This window comes from Ornithorhynchus anatinus, chromosome X1 (genome assembly GCF_004115215.2).
Source record: "Ornithorhynchus anatinus isolate Pmale09 chromosome X1, mOrnAna1.pri.v4, whole genome shotgun sequence".
NCBI lineage: Eukaryota > Metazoa > Chordata > Mammalia > Monotremata > Ornithorhynchidae > Ornithorhynchus > Ornithorhynchus anatinus.
Genome location: NC_041749.1, coordinates 69,245,632 through 69,269,390, shown reverse-complemented (window position 1 = coordinate 69,269,390; position 23,759 = coordinate 69,245,632). Strand labels below are relative to the sequence as shown.

The following is a 23,759-nucleotide window of genomic DNA, read 5'->3' as shown; positions in this document are numbered from 1 at the left end:
ACCTTTGACACTGTCGACCATCCCCTCCTCCTCCATACCTTATCTCACCTTGGCTTCACGGACTCCGTCCTCTCCTGGTTCTCCTCTTATCTCTCTGGCCGGTCATTCTCGGTCTCCTTCGCTGGAGCCTGCTCCCCCTCCCATCCTTTAACTGTTGGAGTTCCTCAAGGGTCAGTTCTTGGCCCTCTTCTGTTCTCCATTTACACTCACTCCCTCGGTGAACTCATTCACTCTCACGGCTTTGACTACCATCTCTACGCAGATGACACGCAGATCTACATCTCCGCCCCGTCCTCTCCCCCTCCCTTCAGGCTCGCATCTCCTCCTGCCTCCAGGATGTCTCCACCTGGATGTCGGCCCGCCACCTAAAACTCAACATGAGCAAGACTGAGCTCCTCATCTTCCCTCCCAAACCTGGTCCTCTCCCAGACTTCCCTATCACCGTGGATGGCACGACCATCCTTCCTGTCTCTCAGGCCCGCAATCTCGGTGTCATCCTTGACTCGTCTCTCTCGTTCACCCCACACATCCTATCCGTTACCAAGACCTGCCGGTTTCACCTTTACAATATCACCAAGATCCGCCCTTTCCTCTCCACCCAAACGGCTACCTTACTGCTACGGGCTCTCGTTATATCCCAGCCACACTACCGTGTCAGCCTTCTCTCTGATCTCCCTTCCTCCTCTCTCGCCCCGCTCCGGTCTATTCTTCACTCCTCTGCCCGGCTCATCTTCCTGCAGAAACGATCTGGGCATGTCACTCCCCTTCTTAAACACCTCCAGTGGTTGCCTATCAACCTCCGCTCCAAACAAAAACTCCTCACTCTAGGCTTCAAGGCTGTCTATCACCTTGCCCCTTCCTACCTCTCTTCCCTTCTCTCTTTCTACTGCCCACCCCGCACGCTCCGCTACTCTGCCGCCCACTTCCTCACCGTCCCTCGGTCTCGCCTATCCCGCCGTCGACCCCTGGGCCACGTCCTCCCGCGGTCCTGGAACACCCTCCCTCCTCACCTCTGCCAAACTAATTCTCTTCCCCTCTTCAAAACCCTACTTAAAACTCACCTCCTCCAAGAGGTCTTCCCAGACTGAGCTCCCCTTCTCTCTCTACTCCCTCTACCACCCCCCCTTCACCTCTCCACAGCTTAACCCTCTTTTCCCCCCATTTCCCTCTGCTCCTCCCCCTCTCCCTTCCCATCCCCTCAGCACTGTACTCGTCTGCTCAACTGTATATATTTTCATTACCCTATTTATTTTGTTAATGAAATGTACATCGCCTTGATTCTATTTAGTTGCCATTGTTTTTACGAGATGTTCTTCCCCTTGACTCTATTTATTGCCATTGTTCTTGTCTGTCTGTCTCCCCTTATTAGACTGTAAGCCCGTCAAACGGCAGGGACTGTCTCTATCTGTTGCCGACTTGTTCATTCCAAGCGCTTAGTACAGTGCTCTGCACATAGTAAGCGCTCAATAAATACTATTGAATGAATGAATGAAAATCTCCTCATCATGAATGTCATCTTTGAATCCAAAAGGGTGATGTCATGGCCTATCACTTGTCTAGCTGCCAACAACAAAAAGAGGGGAGAGTGCTTAAGAGCTTACTTTTGTGCCAACCACTGTATTAAGCACTGGAGTAATTATAAGATAATCAGGTTGGACACAGTCCCTGTCCCACATGGGACTCTAGGAGGGAGTAGGATTTAATCCCCATTTTTATAGATGAGTTAACTGAGGCACAGAGAAGTTAAGTGACTTGCCCAAGGTCACACAGAAGACAAGTGTTGCATCCAGGATTATAACTCAGGTCCTCTGCCCCCCGGCCCGTGCTCTTTCCCCTAGGTCACCCAGCTTTTGCTTGGCAAATTGACTTGCATTTCACAGATCCCATTAATCCTGCTAAACCAGGTTTCTAACTGATTACCCTATTAGTTGCCAAAACTAACAACTCCTCTATTTTACAATCTATGATCTAATTGTACAATCAAATACTACTGCATGAATGAAATCACCACTTTAATGATTGATCACTTGTACTAGACAGTGTGGCTCAGTGGAAAGAGCCCGGGCTTGGGAGTCAGCGGTCATGAGTTTGAATTCTGACTCTGCCACTTGTCAGCTATGTGACTGTGGGCAAGTCACTTAACTTCTCTGTGCCTCAGTTACCTCATCTGTAAAATGGGGATTAACTTTGAGCCTCATGTGGGACAACCTGATTACCCTGTATCTAACCCAGCGCTTAGAACAGTGCTCTGCACATAGTAAGCACTTAACAAATACCAACATTATTATCCCTCACTTATATTTGAAGGGCACAGTGCCCTGCTTCCTTGGAAGTGTCATTTTTGTAGCCCAATGACTTCAAATGAATGAGAGTATCCAGCCAATCACAATCAGGCCATTCTATCTTAATTTACAGCACAGTGCAATTAGTCTAGTTTCTAGGGGAGTTGCCTTGCATTTGCTGTTTAGTATCTATGAAATAGCAGGTAGCATATTTCACAACCATAGAGTGTAAATTAGTTCATGGTCTCATGGTTCTTGCTCACTCCAGTTCTTTTTCCATCATAGAAAGTCCCCACTGGATCCCTGCTACTCCTATAATTGTTAAATGATCAGTATGGGTAGCTGCCTGATCTCATTAGGCTTGCACACTACTGTACTTTCTGGCTGATTTACCCAGTGGGCTCATTTTAATGTAAACAATGTTACTGACTGTACACTGTCTTAATGCCTTTTGCGAGTGTTTACCCCTGTATGACCTCTCTTTTCACTTGTAAGCACATAAAGAAAGAGTTTTAATCTTTTCGATGAGCACCTGGATCTTTTCAGCAACATGATCCTGGCTTTTGGATGTTTTTTTGTGGAATCATAAAGGAAAACACCATACACATTAATCAGGTCATTTATGCCTTTGCTTCAGAAACTAATTAGCCTGCCAGGTTAAAACGTCCCAGTCAAGCTGAGATTCCAATTGGTCCTCTTTGCCTAGAGGTAATTGTTCCTAATGAAAACAGAGGGTATTTGAGACAGTGTAGATAGAGGTCCTCTGCATTTAGGAGGGAAGGGAGGGCTGTTCTACATCAATACTCAGTTCTCACATGATTCATATTTTAAGATAGAGTGCTGTTAAGGAATTAGAATTTTCTTCCTACAATGCTCATCTTTCTGGATTGGATGCTGATCTAACTGCCTAATGCTGTGGGATGTTGGAAGAAATGGTTATGTGTAGGTGCTAGTGTGGGTTTCATCAAGAACATAACCCCCACGTTCTAGGAGAAACATAGGTTGGCAAATCAGTGGTATTTAGTGAGCACTAATCGATCATATTTGAGTGCTTACTGTGTGCAGAGTACCGTACTAAGTGCTTGGGGCAGTACAATATAACAGAATCGGCAGACACGTTCCCCGCCCACAAGGAGCTACAATCTAGAGGGGAAATATAACAGAAGCCAGGCATACCTTCCCTCCCCTCCAGACTTTACATCCTAATGGAAGCAATCCATCAATGGTATTTGAATGCTTACTGTGTGAGAGCACTGTACAAAGCCCTTGGGAAAGTACAGCATGAGTTGGTAGGCACGTTTCCTGCCTCGACAAGCTTACAGTCTAGTGGAACCGCTGGAAGAGACCAACAGAACTATTTACAATAGTGGGAGCAGAAAGGAAACAAGATACAGCAGGGAGTAGTGCCCATATATCAGGCTGAAATAGTTGTGGTTCCCATTGCATACATGTTTTTCTAAGCCGAAGTTGAGCGGAAGAGTCTGCTCCTAATATGATGATGAAGTAATATATTTCCAGAGCATAAGTGAATAGAAACTTGGGAAGTTTCATGGCCCCATTCATATACCAGATTTGGTGGGAAATTTAACTTTGGCCTGCTGCTGCACTACTAACTGCAAAACTGAATGTAATCGTTTTCAAAGTATCTATCATTTGTTGATGCTGGCTTTAGAATAAGGCTGACAAGTTCCCATCTGTTCCTATTCTTCATCTTCTTTTGTAGCTAGCCAATTAATTTTTTTTTTCCTTCTCAGTTCTGAACTCCTTCTGCTCCCTCTTTCAAAGCAGTATGCATGAGTCGAGCATGTTTTGAGGTGGGGAGGATGATTTGGCCTGAATCGGAATGGAGTTAACCTCGTATTAAGCCCTGATTCTATTCTGTGCTAGCAGGGATTGTCTTGTTCATCTTCATCAATGTTCATGTTCATCAATGTTCTTGAAACCATGTACCACTAGTTTCCACTACTGGCCCCGTCCCTGGGAAGTTTGATATCTGCTTGAATGACATTTACCTTTTCAACTTCACAGCTGGACTTCAGCCCCCACCACTGTCACCCTGGGAAGATCAAGTTTGTTCTCAAAGTCCATGAAGGATGAAGTGTGGAGCACAAAACCCTGTCGGGTTTTTTTTTTTTTTAAACTATTACAGATGTAATTTTACAGCAGGGGTGAGGGGGGATTCTTTCCAAATAATCTCAAACAAAAGCTTTTCACATCATCCATGCTGAATGATGAATGAAAGCAAATGCCTAACATCACCTGGCTAACATGTTATATCTCTTTACACCCATGATCTCTCATACACAGAGAAATACTCGCCAGAAAAGCAGTAGCTGGAGCAAGCAAGAAGAGAAACGGATCTTGTAGCTGCAACCACCAGCTTCCTGCAGTTTGACCATAGCTGGATAGAGAAGCAGCGTGGCTTAGTGGAAAGAGCCAGGGCTTGGGAGTCAGAGGTCATGGGTTCGAATCTCGGCTCTGCCACTTGTCAGCTGTGTGACTGTGGGCAAGTCAATTAATAATAATAATAATAATAATGTTGGTATTTGTTAAGCGCTTACTATGTGCCGAGCACTGTTCTAAGCGCTGGGGTAGACATAGGGGAATCAGGTTGTCCCACGTGGGGCTCACAGTCTTAATCCCCATTTTACAGATGAGGGAACTGAGGCCCAGAGAAGTTAAGTGACTTGCCCACAGTCACACAGCCGACAAGTGGCAGAGCTGGGATTCGAACTCATGAGCCCTGACTCCAAAGCCCATGCTCTTTCCACTGAGCCACGCTGCTTCTACTTAACTTCTCTGTGCCTCAGTTACCTCATCTGTAAAATGGGAATTAAGACTGTGAGCCTCATGTGGGACAATCTGATTACCCTGTATCTACCCCAGCGCTTAGAACAGTGCTCTGCATAGTAAGCACTTAATACGAAGAGTATTTAAGCACATAGTAAGCGCTTAAATATGAACATCATTATTATTATTATTATTCCGCCTAGCCATGGTACCAAGTCCGAATAATTTCTCTTCTCTTTCTATTATTGCTGCTGTTTCAGAGTTCTTCCCACCTCAGAGACCCCCACCCAAAGCACCTTAAGCAAGTGCCAATAGCTGTTGAAGCGGCTATAGCCACCAAAGTAACCCCCCCCCCCAATACTTTGCAATATACCCAGGGTATTTGTGCTTCTGGTTGAAAGCCCCGCCATTACCACCTTTTCAGATAATGTGGATTCAGTAAAATGTCTTTAGCTATTGAGGAGATAATGTCATTGCTTTATCTCAACAATTACGTGATGGTTTAGCTTTTTTATTTTTTTTAAATGAACCATCAATATTTAGAATTGGAGAAGCAGCAGAACAGTGCTTGGCACATAGTAAGCGCTTAACAAATATCAGCAGCAGCATTATTATTATAGAGCACGGGTCTAGTAGTTATAAGGTCATGATTTCTAATCCTTACTCCGCCACTTGTCTGCTGTGTGACCTTGGGCAAGTCACTTCACTGCTCTGGCCTCAGTTGCCTCATCTATAAAATGGGGATTGAGACTGAACCCCATGGGGGACAGGGACTGTGTTCAACCCGATTTTCGTGTATCCACCCCAGCGCTTAGTACAGTGCCTGGCACATAGTAAGTGCTTAACAAATACCATAATCATTATTTAGCACATACTCTATGCAGAACACTGCAAGTCAGGCAATCGTATTGAGTGCTTACTGTGAGCAGAGCACTGTGAGCCTCACGTGGGACAACCTGATTACCCTGTATCTCCCCCAGCACTTAGAACAGTGCTCTGCACATAGTACAGTGCTCTGCATATAGTAAGTGCTCAATAAATACTAATGAATAAGCACTTAACAATTACCAACATTTTAGGGGAAGCAGTGTGGAGCAGTGGAAAGACCCTGGGCTTCGGAGTCAGAGGTCATGGGTTCAACTCCCGGCTCTGCCACTTGTCAGCTGTGTGACTGTGGGCAAGTCACCTAACTTCTCTGTGCCTGTTACCTCATCTGTAAAATGGGGATTAACTGTGAGCCTCACGTGGGACAACCTGATTACCCTGTATCTACCCCAGCGCTTAGAACAGTGCTCGGCACATAGTAAGTGCTTAACAAATACCAACATTATTATTATTACTAAGCACTTGGGAGAGTACAAAGCAATAATAAACAGACTCATTCCCTACCCACGAGCTTACAGTTTAGAGGGGGAGGCAGACATTAATATAAACTACATATATGTACATAAGTACTGTGGGGCTGGGAGGGGGATGAATTAAAGAGAGCAAATCAGGGCGACGGAGAAGGAAGTTTGAGAAGAGGAAAGGCGGGTTTACTTAGGGAAGTGTGTAGGGGACAGACCAAAGAAATAAGTCACTCTCCTTGTCCTCCAGTTTGTGATTTAATGAGGGAAATGGCATATATTGACACATTTAATAAGAATGAGAACACATTTTAACAATCTAGGTATTAGATAATAGAATAGCTATTGAAAAGCAGCATGACCTAGTAGAAAGAGCAAGGGTCTGGGAATCAGAGGACCTGGGTTCTAATCCTTATTCTGCCACTTGTTTGCTGTGCAAGTCACTTAATTTTTTTTTGTGTCTGTTACCTCATCAGTAGCGTAGCTCAGTGGAAAAGAGCACGGGCTTGGGAATTAGAGGTCACAGGCTCGAATCCCTGCTCTGCTACTTGTCAGCTGTGTGACTGTGGGTAAGTCACGTAACTTCTCTGTGCCTCAGTTCCCTCATCTGTAAAATGGGGATTAAGACTGTGAGCCCCATGGGGGATAACCTGATTACCCTGTATCTACCCCAACGCTTAGATCAGTGTTCTGCACATAGTAAGCGCTTAACAAATACCAACATTATTATTAAACTGTGGATTAAGACTGTGAGTTCCATATAGGACATAGACTGTGTCTAACCTAATTAGTTGTATTAGGTTAGTGCACTAAGCACTGTACAGTGCTTAGTGCAGTGCCTGGCATGTAGTCAGTTCTTAAATAGTATTAAAAAAAAAAAGGATGAGAAGCAGCATAGCCTAGTGGAAAGAGCACGGGATTAGGAGTCAGAATAATAATGATATTTAAGCTCTTGCTATGTGCCAAGCACTGTGGGATCTAATCCCAGCTGTGCTAATTGCCTGCTGTGTGACCTTGAACAAATAATTTCTTTGTGCATCAGTTTCCTCACCTGTAAAATGGAAATTAAGTACCCATTCCCCCTTCTTCTTAGACTGTGGGTCCCATGTTGCATCAACCCTAACGGTCAGTAGGGTGTTTGACACACAGTAAGAACTTAACAAATGCACAAATAAATAACTAAATTACAAATAATAATAATTGTGGTATTTGTGAAGTGCTTACTATGTGTCAGGCACTATACTAAGCATTGGGTTGAATACAAGCAAATCGGGTTGGACACAGTCCCTGTCCCACTTGGGGCTCATAGTCTTAATCACAAATAGAAAGATACAAGCTGAGGTGGTTGATGGGATGGCCTTTACTGGGGAGGTAGGGAGATAAATTGGAGTGCTTTCTGGAAAAAGTTTTTTTTAAAATCTATTTCCCCAAATAGACCTTTGAAAGGTGAGTGGGGATTTAGTGAAGCTGAGGGGGAAGAGGGAAATGAAAAAGCTGTAAGCAATAGGTCAGAAGTAGGAGAATCAAAAATAAGGGGCAGTTAAGTGAATTTAGGAGGAATAAGGAGTTTGAATTCAGGAGTAGCAGGAGAAAGCCAGCTGAGGGGAGGCCCTGAAATCAATGGTCAGAAGTCTGCAGCAATGGGATTGCAGCCATTGGAGATTTTCAAGGAGGGGAGTCATGATCTAATTGGTGTTTTAGAAGCATACATTTGGCTGTATTTAATATTGATTGAAGAAGAAAAGGCTGATGGCAGGGAAAGTAGTTAAGGAGGTTATTATAGAAATCAATTTGGGAGGAGATGAGAGCATTCCTTTGGATGCAATCTCACCATCAGGAGTACTGCCTTCCAACAGAACGACTATTACTTCCAGAATGGTTGCTATAAAGGAAGGGGCGAGGGGGAGGGGGAGAGTGAACCTGTGAAATATTCTCCTGGAAGAACCAGCAGGATTTACCAACTGGCTGAATGTGGGAGGTAATTGAAAAGTCAAAACTGACACCAAGGTTGTGAACTTGTGGGGCCAGGAGCTGGGGTGGTGTTAAGAGATGGGGAACATTGGGAAGAGAAAAGGATTTAGGAGGGAAGATGAAGAATTCAGTTTTGGACTCAAGTTTAAAATCCCAACAAATTATCCAGATGGAGATGTCTTGAAAGGAGAAGAAATAAGAGTCTGTGGAGGAAGATGAGACCAGAGTTGGAGATGTAGATTTGGGAGGCCACTGCATAAAGGAGGTAGCTGAAACTGTGAGAGAATGAGCTCCCCAAGAAAATGAATTCTTTGTTCTGTTCTTTAGTGTTTAGCAACCACAGTCTTTCCTTAACCTAATGAGGATTTTGAATTTCATTTTCAGATATGGCCTTCATCTCCTATTGATTTTCCTATATCTTATAGTGACAAGGATCCATCCTAGTTTCAGAAGCACACTGTTGGAGTGGTCTGGCCGAGAAGATCTTTCATTCTTCCCTAATGGAGTTTTAGAATTTTTTTTTTCCTTTGGCATTTTATGATGGATGCCAGTGGCGAGTTCTGTTGTTTTTCTGGCTGTGAATAATAGTGTGGAGCCTGAGTGCCTTTGCCAGTCTCCTTTGGCATGCAGCTCTTCTGTAGAAGTAGTCATGCTGTTCATGGATGTCAACTGGCCCTGACCCAGACAAATGAACGGCATGCAGCTTCAAAGAAAGCCCCCTCCTTCCTGCTGAAATGAATAATGAAGTTAGCATATGAAGTATACTTAAAATCACAAAAGGGCAATACCTCCACACACCTTGATAAATCCACATCAATTCCTTTCTTCCTTCCCATTTGCTACTCAGTATTTTCCAGGACCCTGAATCTTGGGTGATGCGTACTAGTCTTGCAGATGGAGCAAGACCCGCACTGCTAACTGTCGAAGGTATTTTTTTCCCTCTACTTACTGCTCATACGCTTGATTTTCCTGAATATAAAGGGCAATTTATCATGTTTCTACTTCCCCATTCTCAAGCCACCACTTCCCAACTGCAAGCGCGCACACACCACTGAGCTTGTGTATTTAAAACTGAAACTCCTAGGGGTGGATAGTAATTGATCTGGGTTTTCAGGTGTGGCTGAAATGCCTGCTTTGTGATATGGAATTTTTCACACTAAGGAAGAATTTAGCCTGCCCACCTTTTGCTTTGCTTTGTCTCCCCCTCTAGACTGTAAACTCGTGAAGAGGAAACATGTCTACCAAATCTGTTATAATTGAATTTTCCCAAGCACTCAGTACAGTGTTCTGCACACAGTAAGCACTCAATAAATACCGTTGATTGAATGATGACTGCTGTTTGCAGAATTGCTTCCTCAAGGGCTGCCTAACTTCTTTTAAGATGAGGCACCCATTCTGTGTTGGTTTTAATTCACTTTTCTACTTCTAGATAGTAAATTTCTTAGCAGAATTTTGGGAGAGAATTAAGTTCTGCATCGCTGATAATCGTTGGTTGTGTAGAGTTTCTCAGATGAAGACCAGTACGTAACTTTGACTTTGTTGAGGTTTATTATTAGGCCGTGTCACTGTGCTGAATTGGCGATGGCATTCATAATCCTCTGCATGTCTTGTGTAATGTGCCACAAGAGCACAGTCAGCAGGATGCAAGTTCCTGGATATTGATCCCAGAGACCTTTGAGGATAGTCATAGGTGTTTGAGGAATTTCCCAGGAGATCAGAAGTGTCTTCTAGCATAAATCTCCACACCCCTTAAGCATGGCAGTATAGAATAGGTTAAATAGGTCTAGACCTATCAGACAACCCTACTTTATTCCAGTGGGGATGAAGAGTCAAGAAAGGCACTTCAACTCAGACTTAACTGGCCCTGCCATCAATAAGTAGTTAATTAAATTATTTGATAATACAGGGTAATTCTGGTAGATTGATGACAATGGAGCCAGTCATTATCCTGGCTAAGATGCTTGAAAGAAGCATTTTTTCCATTGTCCACTCTTTCCATCTTCTTTATAACCTATGTAATTCTATTCAAAAGGAATCTCTTGGTCTTTCTGGTTGATATATAATCTTACCCTAAACTATATTTGAAAATCTCACAGGGTCTGGAATGAGCAGGGCAATAATTTTGACTAGCATTTCTTTTACTTAAAACATTGGGGTTTTTTGTCCCAGATTTTATGGAGCAAATCAAACCCTTGGTAAAAACTAATGCCATGTAAAGATACAAACCTCTAGCTCCATCCCAGAAATCTTGACATCAGCACATGCAGTTGATTGACACACCACACTCTGGAAATACTGCAACTCAAAGAATGGTTGCAAAATTCTCCCTGGGCTTGATGGAAAATGTGGTGGGAAAACTTACACTGTTCAGAAGCATGTGAGTTTGGGGCTTTTTCAGAGATTGATCCTTGATTGGCTCCCCAAACAATATGTGGTGGGTTTTTTTCTTAGTTTTAGTTTTAGATAACAAAAGGTTGGGGCAAATGCATCACCTAAGCAAGTGCAAACATTTTCAATTATCTGCACTAATGGAGAGAAGTCATTGCGCGAATAATTGAAAATTTAAGGCTGCACATACATGCTTAGGAGAAGAAAATCTGCTCTAAATCCCAGGCTTACTATTCCATGTTCTGTAATTTTAAAATCACTTGGGTACCTGCAGAAAGTAACCTGAATTTATGCAGTATTTGAACTGGACTTCTTCCTGTTGGAGTGATTGATTTATTCATTTTCAAGCAGCATTAGGTACACTCCAGTCTTAGATTTACCCTTTTACACACAGGTTAGAATATGGATGTGTGAGAGAGTGTCTTTGAGGACCTGGGTATGTTTGTGCCTCTGGGGAGTTACTGCCCAAGAATGATTGCCTCTTTGGGGTAGGGATGTTTAGGGGCATAAGACAATAATGGAGGCATTGAAAGCAATGGGAAAGTAGTGTCTATATGGAATCAATCGTATTTACTGTGCACTTAGTGTATGCAGGGCCCTGTACTAAGTGCTTGGGAGAGTACAACACAATATAACAGACATATTCCCTGCCCACAATGAGTTTACAATGTGGAGGGGAGTGGTGAGTGCATCTGTCTATGCAAGTAGTTGATTCAAGAATTCCAGACAAGTGGTTTCATTTTATTACTAGACTGTATCTCCTTGTGGTCAGGGAACATGTCTAGCACCTCTGTATATTGCACTCTTCCAAGCAGTTACTACAGTGCACTGCCACAGTAAGCACTCAAATACAATTGATTCACAATAAGTGCTCGTAAATATGACTGAATGGTCGTAAAATGATCAAGATGAAATGTATTAAATTTGGGGAGCATGTTTTGCTTTAGAATCTTTTTTTTCCATTCAGAAGCATTGGATTTTAGTTGCTGGTCTTAAATCCAGGGTTGTCTTAATTTTTGAACAATATGGAGTTTAATCATCTTTTGGCTTGCCACTTTATGTTGATAGAGGCTGGCTAGAAAAGTCACTCTGGAGGTATTATATACGAGATCAAATGTATAGATTATGAAATACTTTGCAGATATTGTCCGACAAGCCTGAAGATGGAGGTTGTGTGCCAACAAGCCACATGGAAACCCTACACACAGCCAATTAATCATATTAAGTGCTTACCATGTGCAGAGTAATGTACTAAGCACTTGGGATGCAAGACTTGGCACATGATCCTTGCTGGCAGTAAGCTTACAGTCTAGAGGACAAAGACTTTCAATCAGTGGTATTTATTGAGTGCTTACTATGTGCAGAGCAATATAAATCATAAGTGTTACTGAGGTAGTACAGTATCCAGTGATGCACAAATAGAAAATATAAAACCCTCTAGAGCTAGGAGAGGACTACTGACAGTGGGTTTCTGGAAGTTGTCAGTCAACTAACACTGTTATAATGCTTATTGCAATACATTCAAAACCACTGAATATGAACACAAGGAATACCCAAGCAGCTGCTGAATGTTGAACTGAAATGATTCATTTGTTAGCCATGGCTTATTAATAATTATGGTATTTTTAAGCACTTACTATATGCCAGGCACTGTACTAAGCATGGGGGTGGATGTAAGCAAATCAGGTTGGACACATTCCATGTCCCCCATAGGGATCACAGTCAATCCCCATTTGACAGGTGAGATAACCGAGGCACAAAGAAGTTGTGATTTGCCCAAGTTCACGCAGCAGATAAGTGGCAGAGCTGGGCTTAGAAACCAGGTCCTTCTGACTCCCAGGCCTGTGCTCTTTCCACCAGGTCACCTTATTTCTCTTGTTGTTGTTGTTCAAACATAATCCTGCTGGCAGCAGGATTCTGTCCAGGGATGTGAAAACAGTTGAAAGTTAGTTTCTCTGTAGTACAGAGTAGGGCACAGTTTCAAGTCTGTTGGACTGCTTAGATGCCAGGGTTGCTGCTGAAAGGTACTTTGGTCTCCTCAATTAAGGGGCCACTACCAAGATGCGCACTCAAATTAAGATTTTAGGGTTTGCAGGAAAAGGATGTCCTACCACCAGCATGTACTTGATTACCCCCAAGTAGTGGTGACAGGTTGCACCAAGTCATCCATTCTCTCTGGCCTGGTTGCCATGTAGCCAACATCAGACACTGCAAGATGACTATTTTTATGGCATTTGTTAAGCACTTACTATGTGCCAAGCACTGTTCTAAGCACTGGGGAAGATACACGATAAACAGATTGGACATAGTCCTTGTCCCACAAGGGGCTCACAATCTTAATCCCCATTTTACAGATGAGTAACTAAGGCACAGAGAAGTGATTTGCCCAAGGTCACACAGCAGACAAATGGCAGAGCAGGGTGAGCAGCTGCAGTCTAACAGCATATTTATGAGACTTTGCATCACCAGACAATACTGTGATCTCACTGATTCACTAGCCATTGTGGAGTATGGCATTCAATTAGCTGTAATGAGGTGAGGGTTGAGGGATTTTCTTGCTGCTTTCAAAACCAGTAGAAATTGAGCACTTAAAAATGAAAACTATATGTATTGAAAATGAATCCCATGTTGATTCATTCATTCAATCGTATTTATTGAGCGCTTACTGTATACAGTGCACTGTACTATGTGCTTGGGAAGTACAGTTCACCAACAAATAGAGACAATCCTTGCCCAAAATGGGCTCACAGTCTAGAAAGGGGGAGACAGACATCAAAACAAGTAAGCAGGCATCAATAGCATTGTAATAAATAAATAGAATTATAGATATATATGTACACATTAATAAAAAATATAGAATTATAAATATAAATATCTACATATATACACAAGTGCTGTGGGGCAGGGGTGGGGGTAGAGCAAAGGGTCAGGGCATTGAGGAGGGGGAGCAGAGGAAAAAGGGGACTTTGAGAATGCCTCCTGGAGGAGATGAGCTTTCAATAGGGCTTTGTATTGTCCTGCTCCCTCCTCCCCATCCCCCTGCAATTCTTCTCTGCCTTCCCAGTCTCCAGGAACAAAAGAGCTCTTTCAGAGCAGCATAACCCTCTTCCCCTCAGGACACAACACTCACCTACCCCACTTCTGCACCCTGATGAAAAAACACTTCATACACCCTCAGTCTGCACCTTTGGGGCAAGGCAAACAGTAGGCACTGATATTGTACTTTTCCAAGTGCTTAATACAGTGCTCTGCACACAGTAAGTGTTTAGTAAATACGATTGAATGAATGAATACCACTCCTCTTCCTCCTCCTCCTTTTTCTTCTTAGGGTCACTTACAAGTATACTGGACCAATAATGCATTTAAAAGATGTAGTGAATTGTCTTAAATAAGACTGAGATAACAGAATAAGCAAAGCATCTTGGCTTGTGGCAATCAGGAGAGAGAATGCTCTCCATGAGCTGAGGCTTTGGTAATATCCAGGTACCAAGAGGCAGATTAGACAAGTGATAAGTGCTACTAGTGGCAAACCCATCGGTGCATTAAGACAGTTTTTACGAACACATAGTATGGAATGGAGCATCAGTCATTCAGCAGTCCTTTTAGCCATACCTGGCTAGACTTTAACAATCAGTACTTTCCTCTTCCCAGTGGAAGGGTAACAATGTGTGAACTTTCTGGTACAGGGGAGAGTTGTTCTTTTAGAACTTCGGCACCCTGCCTCCTAATAGGCTCTGTCAATCTGGGGAGAAGGAAAACAACATTAAGGCAGAGACAAAGGGAAAGTTGACAAGAAGTGAAACAGGCTATGAAAATGAGACAATAGGAACTATCTGACTCTGCCAGGGCCACTTCCTAGGTTGTTCCTCAATCTTATCCTTTTGGAGCATGGTTCATTGTGGGCAGGGAATATCTACCAACTCTGCATTGTATTCTCCCAAAAACTTAGTTCAGTGCTCTACACCCCGTAAACACTCAATAAATCCCACTGATGATGATGTCCTCAATTTAGGGAAGTGAAGGGGCTGTGTGAAAGGCTAGGCCCAGACTCTGTCTTCTTCAGGTGGTGGTTCCCAGATTATGTGATCCTAGTTCCCATCATGTCTGTCATCCCCTTCCACCAAAAGAGTAAAAACTGACAGAATTGCTGCATCTGCAAGGCTAGGGCTGGATCAGGACTAATGAAAAGCCATCTGTCAATCACTTGGGATGAGTTTACATTGGAAATCCCTGGGTAGAGTTGAAGGAGGGACAAACTCACGGTGCTGAAAAGGTTCTCATAAAATTAACTCAGTGCAAACTCTGAGGTTTGGTTGGATACATACCAGTATGGGACATGAGGTTTTTTTTCCATTGAAAATTAGCCAGGGTTAACTGAACACTCCCTAGGCTTTTATCTATTTTTTAATTTCAGTCGCTATCAAATGCTACTGCTGCTGCTACTACTAGGAGAAAATGGTGTGACCTAACCCCCTGGTCAAATTGTTTTCCTGAATTAACATCTGGTCCTTCCTAGGGGTTCTTTTTTGTAATATAAATTAGACAGGTGACTAAAATACACCCATGAAAGGCTAGGAAACTATTAGGCAAAGATAAACAGCCTCATGAAAATGGGTGTATCTTTAGCATATTCATCTTTACAAATGTTGTCAGTTCACACTACTCCTGCAAATAATGCAACCTAGATGATCACAAATGTAAAAAAGGATTTTAACTCCTTGTGTAAGGTGTCCCAACTTCACCAGGAGATTTGTGTGTTTTGTTTTTTGAAATTTCTGCCTTAATCCTCCCAGGTGTAATTGAACTCTTGCAGGTATTTTCTCTGCCAATTCAAAAGATAGAATAACACTACAGCCAGGGTATAGGACATGAATGCAGGAACAAATGGTAACATCTGGAAGCCTGTTTTAGAACAAAATTGATCATGAAGAAAGGTATAGTACCAAGTTTTGCAGAACCTGCATAATTATCTCCAAAGTCCTTACAGATCTCTTAAAAATATGATAATGATTGTGGTATTTAAGGGTTTACTATGTGTCGGGCACTGTATTAAGTGCAGGAGTGGATACAAGCGAATCAGGTTGGACACAGTCCATGTCCCACATGGGGTTCACAGTCTTAATCCCCATGTTACAGATGAGACAGTTGAGGCATAGACAGGTGACTTGACCAAGGTATATAGCCAACAAGTGGCAGAGCAGGGATTAGAACCCAGGTCCTTCTGACTCCCAGTCCTGTGCTTATGAGATTAAGTAAGAGTGGAGGTAGCAAAGGGGACCATTCCCATTTTACAGATCAGCTGAGGCACACAGTGGTTAATTTGAAGACTTACCCCACAAGGATTGAATCCAGCTTTCTTTGCAGCATTCCATTGTCCCATCTACTCCCAGCCCCACACTTTAAATACTCTGTGAGAAGTGGAATAGGAAAAACTAAGGCTGGTTTTGTTTAGGCACAACAAAGGATCCACAAAAAATGATTCCCTAGACTTGGATTATGTTCTCTCATTTACTAAACTTCCTCACATACTGTTTTAGGTTTCTAATGGCTTGTTAATGTCCTGGGTGTCACAAGTTGATTATTTTACAATGAAGCATAACATTCACTTAATAGATTCACATACAGGCAACACAAGTGCTTTGGGATGGATCTGTTGAACAAGGGATTAAAAAGAAAAGGCTGACACGTTGGTGAAGGTTTTCAATTGTGCTTACAATAAAAGAGCAAGAAAAACACTTGGTAGGTGTTAAGAGGTTTATAATTCCATGTTTGAAAAATGCAAAATGACACAAAATTTAATTTATTTTTTTTTTTGCCTTTTGGTGCCCTTCAAGGAAACCCCCTTATTGTAGCAAGTAGGAGGCAGCTGCAGCACAAAGACCCTCGTAAATTACTTGGCGGCTGTTTCTACCAGGAAGCACGTTCCTCTTAAAAGCAACAGCATCCTTGTAAATAGCCTCTGTTCCAAAGAGCACATCACAGAGAGAAAACAACTTAACATGCTTAGCGCTCCAAGGGAACTATGCCCACGAGGGCTGCTTTCAAACCCAGTCACTAAAATGTCTATCATGGTACAGCCCATATTTGAAGTACAGCTTTTAAATCCCGCTGCATTCAGTATGGGGAGGCTTAATAGTTTATATTCCTGTTAAACAGCTAAATATAGTGTATTATTAACAACAACAATTGGAGTATTTTAAGTACCCGTTCATGCCAAGAACTGTGCAAAATTCTTGTCCCTGTCCCACATGAAGCTCAATTGAAGGGGAAGGATCTTTATATAAAATTTCCACTAGTGACACTGCTCAAAAAAGCTGGGTGTTCCTTGAGTGGTAGATTCAGGTCTTTCAGCCATTAAAGTCGGGAGATATCTTCAATTTGGCAAGAAGCTTGTTGACTCATTTTCACCAAACTGTTTCCCAAAGACCTTGCTGGCCGCCTTGATTCTGTTTTCATTTCCTAACCATGAGTAACCAGTAGTATTTATTGAGCACCAATTGTGAAAAGCCCTGTACTAAGTGATTGGGCGAGTACAATAGTTAGACTTGCCCTCCAGGAGCTTACAGGCTGGTGGGGGAGCTTGACATTCAATTAATTACAGCTATGGAGAGTGATACAGTATGTAAGATATGTACATAAGTGCTGTGGAGCTTGTGAGAACTTAAGTGGTAAGGAAATGGCATTTGGGTATAAAGTGAGGAGTGTGAAGATGGACAGAGTTGTGAATAATGTACAACTTAGAATCTTCTGAAGATATTAAATCTGTATTGCCAATGGAAATAATCAGTTGTGTGTAGGGTTTCACCTGGTGTCAACTGGGCCATAACTTTGAGGCGAAGTGATTAATAATCTTGCCATAGATTTAGAGTTCAAGAACAGCCCTCAACATACAGCAGTTCCCAGATGATGCTTATAGCCTGGGGAGTTGCAAGAGTTTCCCAGTGGACTGGAAGGGTACTCTAACTTCCAGATCCTTTGGTGCATCTTTATTCATGGTAGCATAGAATAAGGTTGAACCAGACTGGAACTACCACACGGCTTCACTCCAGTTGTGATGGAGAAAGGTGGTATTGCTATGAAAAACCCTGCTTCTAATGATAGTTACAGTACTCTACACACAGTAAGCACTCAGTATTCAGTCGTATTTATTGAGTGCTAAATGCTGGAGGTAGGTGATCAGATAAAGTCCCTGTCCCCTATGAAACACACTATCTCTCTTAATCTGAGTCTGTTTCCTCACTTGTAAAATTGAGCAAACCCCTTATCCCCAAGATCCCACAAAAGGCCGGATGATTATGATGAAGAAAATTCTTTTAATGCTTAAACAAGATGGACAATAGCTCATAGTTTTTTGGTTTTTTTAAGCAGAAGCTATCAGCAAGCACTATTTAGGGCATCTCTTATAAAAGTGTGGGTATGACTAATTGGAGGTCATAAATGCTTATTTTGATTGAAAATTTTCTTTGAATACCACACTGCATCTCTACAAGGGGAAAAAAAAATTCTGCTGTGGGGAATCCGCATAATGCTGATCTGAGCTAGATCAGTGACGCTTACTCCAAAGTCATACATCAAACAGCTGGGTTGGATTTCCCCATCAGCTCACTCCACCAGCTTTAAAAGTGGAAATACCACGAGTCTCCAAGGAATGGAAAGATTGAGAAACTGTTGAGCAAAGCTTTCCATGGATTTGTGAAAGCCAGCATATTTCTTCCCTAGACCACATTACATTTAAATGCTATATTTCCCTTCAGGGGATTGTGTCCAATACTAGCTTTTTTTTTCCAGCAATGCTAGAAACCCAAATTGTCACTTTCAATCAATTCTGGAACCTTGGAGACAAAAGTTATTTCTGCATTTTTTTTGTGTGTGTGTGTGTGGTCCATTTTCATGAGAGGGGCTCGGGAGGAGGAATCCCCAGGACCACCAGCAGTTGATGTCACACAAGGATTGTGATTGCATAGGGTAGGCAGCATAATAGCATTAGCAGTGGCTTCTTTTTGTGGACAGGGCCATGTGTTTGGAGGCTTGGCAAACTCATTTAAGGAACTCTGATGGTAGCACTCTTGCCTGAGAGCTTTTCAGATCCCTCCCTACCTCCTTAATCCATTTCTTCTCTGGAGAGCCTCAGGGCAGACTCATAAGTCCAGGAAAGCTGGCAACTGGGTGAATGTGTGAAGGAGCCTTGATCCTGGCTGCTCTGATAGGGAAAGATCAGGCAAGGAAAGGGGAAAAGTTGCTGGGGCCACTGCTGTTGCTTCTATTCTTTACCTGGTGTGTTTATAAAGAATTCATTCCAGTCTAAAAGTGAGATTTTACTGTATGGAGGATGAAACTTTGCTCATGGGAATCTCTCATCTGTAGTGGAAATCAATAGGAAACAGATGATCATCAAACAAAATTCTAAATAGCTTTTCAGAAATGAATCTGTTCCATATATCAAGTTCCTTTTGTAGCAGACAATTGTTTACCTGATGGGTTACTATTTTATTAGAGGGACAATCTTGTAAAATGAGTAGAGCATGCCTTTAAGAGTTTCGTTCTGAGGGAACATCACACCCATCACATCTGAAATGCTACATATGGGGGCAGGGTGAAGCAGAGGTACAGGATATCTTATTTTAAATCACAGGCAACCGTAAAGGGGGTGATCACTTATATTTGAATATTCCAGCAAGATCTGAGCAACTCCCTTGCTCCCCTGTCCCTCTGCCAGTCTCATACCATTTAACCCTCGATCCTGGATCCACCACCACAGTGAGCTTCCTCCGCTATTGTGCACAAGCAGTAGACGCTGTTTGAGGAAATCCAGACATCTCCCTCTGACCTTGTCCACCTTTTAAATTCATTCTTATCTGCTTCAATTCCACAGTTTCAACTGCCTGACAATGATACTTTTCCTCCCTAATTCACTCCCATACCCACTGCCCCCCACCAGCTGTTCCAGACATTTAACTCCTTCTTCAAACCTCCCCCCCTCATCTTTCCCCTAGTGATCTGGCTACATACTTCAAGAAAATTGAAACCATCAGGTGTGATCTCCCTAAAATCTCCCCTGCTTCTCTCCAATCCCCCCCTCCACCCTCTTTGGCATTATTCCCTGCAGTAACTCAAGATGACATGGCTCACCTCCTCTCTAAATCTACCTCTTGCACCTGTGCTTCTCATCCTATCCCTTAATACCTTTCTTAAAACACTCACCCCCTTCCCTTCTTCCCTCCTTGACCGCTATCCTCAACTGTTCCCTTTCCCACTGCTCTCAAACATGCTTACATATCCCCTGTCCTAAAAACAACCCTCCCTTACCCCCGCTCCCCCGCCATCGGCTTCCTCCAGCTCTTGTCCCATCTCCTTCCTACCATTTCTCTCCAAACTTCTTGAGAGTTGTTTACATTCGTTGTCTTCACTTCCTCTCCTCCAACGATCTCCCAGATCCCCTCCCATGGCTTCAACTACAACCTCTATGTAGATTCCCAAATCGACATCTCCAGCCTTCCCTGCCTCTCTCCTTCCCTGCCATCTTGCATTTCCTCCTGCCTTCAGGATATTGCTCCTGGATGTACCGCCGACCCCTCAAACTGTACATGTCCAAAATGGAACTCTTTATCTTCCCATCCAAACCCTAGCCTCCTCCTGACTTTTCTGGCACTGTAGACCACACCAACATCCTCTCTGTCTCACAAGACTGTAATCTTGGCGTTGTCGTCAATTTATCGCTCTCATTCCACCCACGTATTCAATCTGTCACCGAATTCTTTCGGTTCTACCCTCACAACATTGCTAAAAACCCACACTCTCCTCTCCATCCAACTGCTACCACGCTGATCCAAGCACTTCTCCTATCCTGCCTTGACTACTCCATCTCCCTTCTCACTGACCTCCCAGCCTCCTGTCTCTCCTGCCCATACTTCCCTCTGAACGAATTTTTCTACAAAAATATTCAGTCCATGTTTCCCCACTCCTCAAGAACCTCCAGGGATTGGCCATCCACGTCTGTATAAAACAAACTCCTTACTATCGGCTTTAAAGCACTCAATCAGCTCATCCCATCCTACCTCACCTCACTGATATACTACAGCCCAACCCGCACACTATGCTGCTCTAGCGCCATCTTACTCATTGTACCTCAATCTCAACTATCTGCCGCAGACCCCTTTTCCACGTTCTCCCCCTAGCATGGAACTCCCTCCCTCTCCCCCGGACCACTACTCGCCTCACCTTTGGTGCGTTATTAAGGTTGAATCTCCAAGAGGCCTTCCCCGATTGAGCCCTCTTTTCCCCGGCTCACTCTCCCTTCTGCGTCATCCATGCACTTGGATCTGTCACCTCTGGGCATTTGATATTCGCTTCATCCCCAAGGGCACAGCACTTACGGATATATCTTTAAATTATAACTTATTGAAATGTCTGTCTCCCCCTCTAGACTGTCGGCTCGTATGGGCAGGGGGCATATCTGCTAATTCTGTTATATTGTACCCTCCCAAGCACTTAATCCAGTTTTCTACACATAGTAAGTGCTCAAATACCATTGATTAAATGGCCCCCAAGGTCCTATAGCTATTCACTAAACTCTAAGAGAGAATATGAGGAGGAAACACAGCTTCTCCTCCCTCAAACCCTTAAGACTTCTCTCCTTTGGACTCCACCTCTGGGAGAGGCTGTGTCTTCACCTAAACAAAGGGCTGAGGCCAGGGCTGTGCACCTGGTGACTGCTGGCAGGGGCGAGGTTCCAAGAGTCTCAGGAGGGTTTGGCAATCCCAGTAGAATCAGACACCTTCCAGGCAGGATCAGTAGCAGAGACTATCCCCACCTATCCCACCAAGATTCATTCAATAGTATTTATTGAGCGCTTACTATGTGCAGAGCACTATATTAAGCACTTGGAAAGTACAATTGGGCAACAGATAGAAACTGCCCCAGTAACGGGCTCACAGTCTAAACGATGTGCTCTGTGCTTCGTTCTGTGACCGAACCTCAAATTCACTTCAGTGGGAGCATGTTTTTCATCTATTTTTTGGGGGGGGGGAGATTCTGAAGGCCGCCCACTCCTCCTTCCTCTCGGGTGTGACCCTCGCCCAGAGGGCTCAGAATCCCATTGAGGGACTTTAAAAACCAAACCAAACTCCCCCAAACCCTGAAATAATGTCAAGGCATAGAGTCTCTTGAAGGGAGCTTAGTTAAGAGGGCCCTTCGGCCCCTGGGGTTCTCATCCTGAAAACCCGACCTCGTGAGCCACCTTGGTCCTTCTGCTCTGCACCAAAGGCTTTATATATCATGTCCCGGGTCCCTCCTTTTGACTAGGCGTAACCTTAGGGTGAGACAGAAAAACTGGATAAGTGCGCGATTTCGCGTTTTTTCTTGGAGCGCACTGTGTGCGTGTGTGTGTATGCTCTCGTCCTCCTCAGTGCCCTTTGCCTAAAAGCTTTTCCTGATTGCCTGGTTTTTCTTCCGGCCAGCTAAGTGATTATTTAACACGTTTCGAGCACCAGCCCCGGTCAGCCTTTCCCCTAGATGCTTCCCTCCGACCCAACTTAACAGGCCAAAGGACCTTAGTTCCGTTAGGTCCCATGTCCCGGCAGGAAATTGGTCCGGACCAGGGTTTCCACGTACCCCGCCTCGCAACGTCATCTAACCCATGCTGTCCCTCCCGCGTGGCACGTCGTGACCCCGGGAGCCGTAGAGCCAATCTGCTTTCGCGATCATCAAAGCGGCCTATCCCTTGGCTCCATGGCGATGAAAGTGCCCGGGATAGACGACAGATTACTTGGGCGAAAGCATCATTAGCTAATCTGACCAGAGCGGAGAAGGTTGCGGGTGAGATCTCTAACGAAACTTCTACTATGGGCAGGGCCGTGTCTTCCCGGCCTCCGTGCCTAGACCCATCCAGCCGTTGAAGCAAGTTCTTGCCACCCGCATCGTCGGGGTGGTGAAATGGTTCAACGTCCGCCACGGTTATGGCTTCATATGCCGCATCGACATGCAGGAAGATGTGTTCATACATCAGTCCGCCATCGTGAGAAACAACCCCCGCAAGTGTCAGCGAAGCGTAGGTGAAGGGGAGGTCGTCCAGTTTGACCTGGTGGCCGGGGCGAAGGGGACGGAGGCGGCCAATGTGACCGGGCTCGGGGGCACCCCAGTGCGAGGTAGCGCCTACGCGGCCAACCGCATCGTTACCCGCTGGGGCCCCGGCCGCGCACCCCCAACCAGTCGGCAAGGGCGGTGGAACGAACCCAGCGGGAGGGTGACGGGAGGGTCCCGCGCGCTCCCCTCCATCGAAACCTGCAAGAATGGACCGCTCGTCCCGCAGTCGCTAGCGGGCCCCGCGGCGGCGAACGTCGCAGGCGGCCGAGGGGACGGGAACGGCAGCCGCGGGGATCTGAACACCAATGGCGGGGCGTGGATCTGGCTCCCCAGAGGTGGCGTGGGAATCCCAGGATGGACCCGGTCACCCTCGAGTGACAAGGTGCTGGAAGCGCCCGAGGCGAAGGAGCCACTGGCGAATGTGACGTGTTGTCGCCATTACAGCTGTCAGCATTGCCGATCCGTCCATGTGCAGACGGTGGACCCGGAGGAGGATTCGGCGACCAGGGTGGCCTCGGCTCCCGGAGCGCTGAAACCACCGTCCCGACTGAGGCGGCGAGGAGGCCGCCGCGGTGAGGAGGCCAGAGATGAGGCGGCAGAACGAGGGCTCCCATTACTATCGAAGAAGTCGTGCCAATTTTACAGTCCCTTATCATTAAATGAATGGCTGCCAATTGACAAGCCAGTTCAAACGTTGATTTGCCTGGGGTGTTTTTTTCTTCTGGTCCCCTTCCCTCTCGTCATCGACACTTAGGTGCCTGGAAAGGATGGATATGATTTCAGGTACTTGGGAACGAACGGAAAGTATGATGCGCGTCCTGTCCTTGAGGCGCTTGCAGTCCGTTGACACTTTTCCTTTCTTTTGCCTTCTTTTGCTTTGTTTGCTTTTTTGGCTTCCTTT

The 23,759-nt window shown here is 44.4% G+C and overlaps 1 long non-coding RNA gene across 1 annotated transcript in view; it reads left to right on the top strand.

Annotated features, from left to right (window-relative positions):
• LOC114806301 overlaps nucleotides 1-23,556 on the top strand; it is a 49,319-nt gene extending 25,763 nt beyond the window's left edge. The window contains exon 3 of the long non-coding RNA XR_005659549.1: nucleotides 23,303-23,556. This is a non-coding gene — a long non-coding RNA (uncharacterized LOC114806301). The remainder of the gene's footprint in view (nucleotides 1-23,302) is intronic.
• The last annotated feature ends 203 nt before the right edge of the window (nucleotides 23,557-23,759 follow it).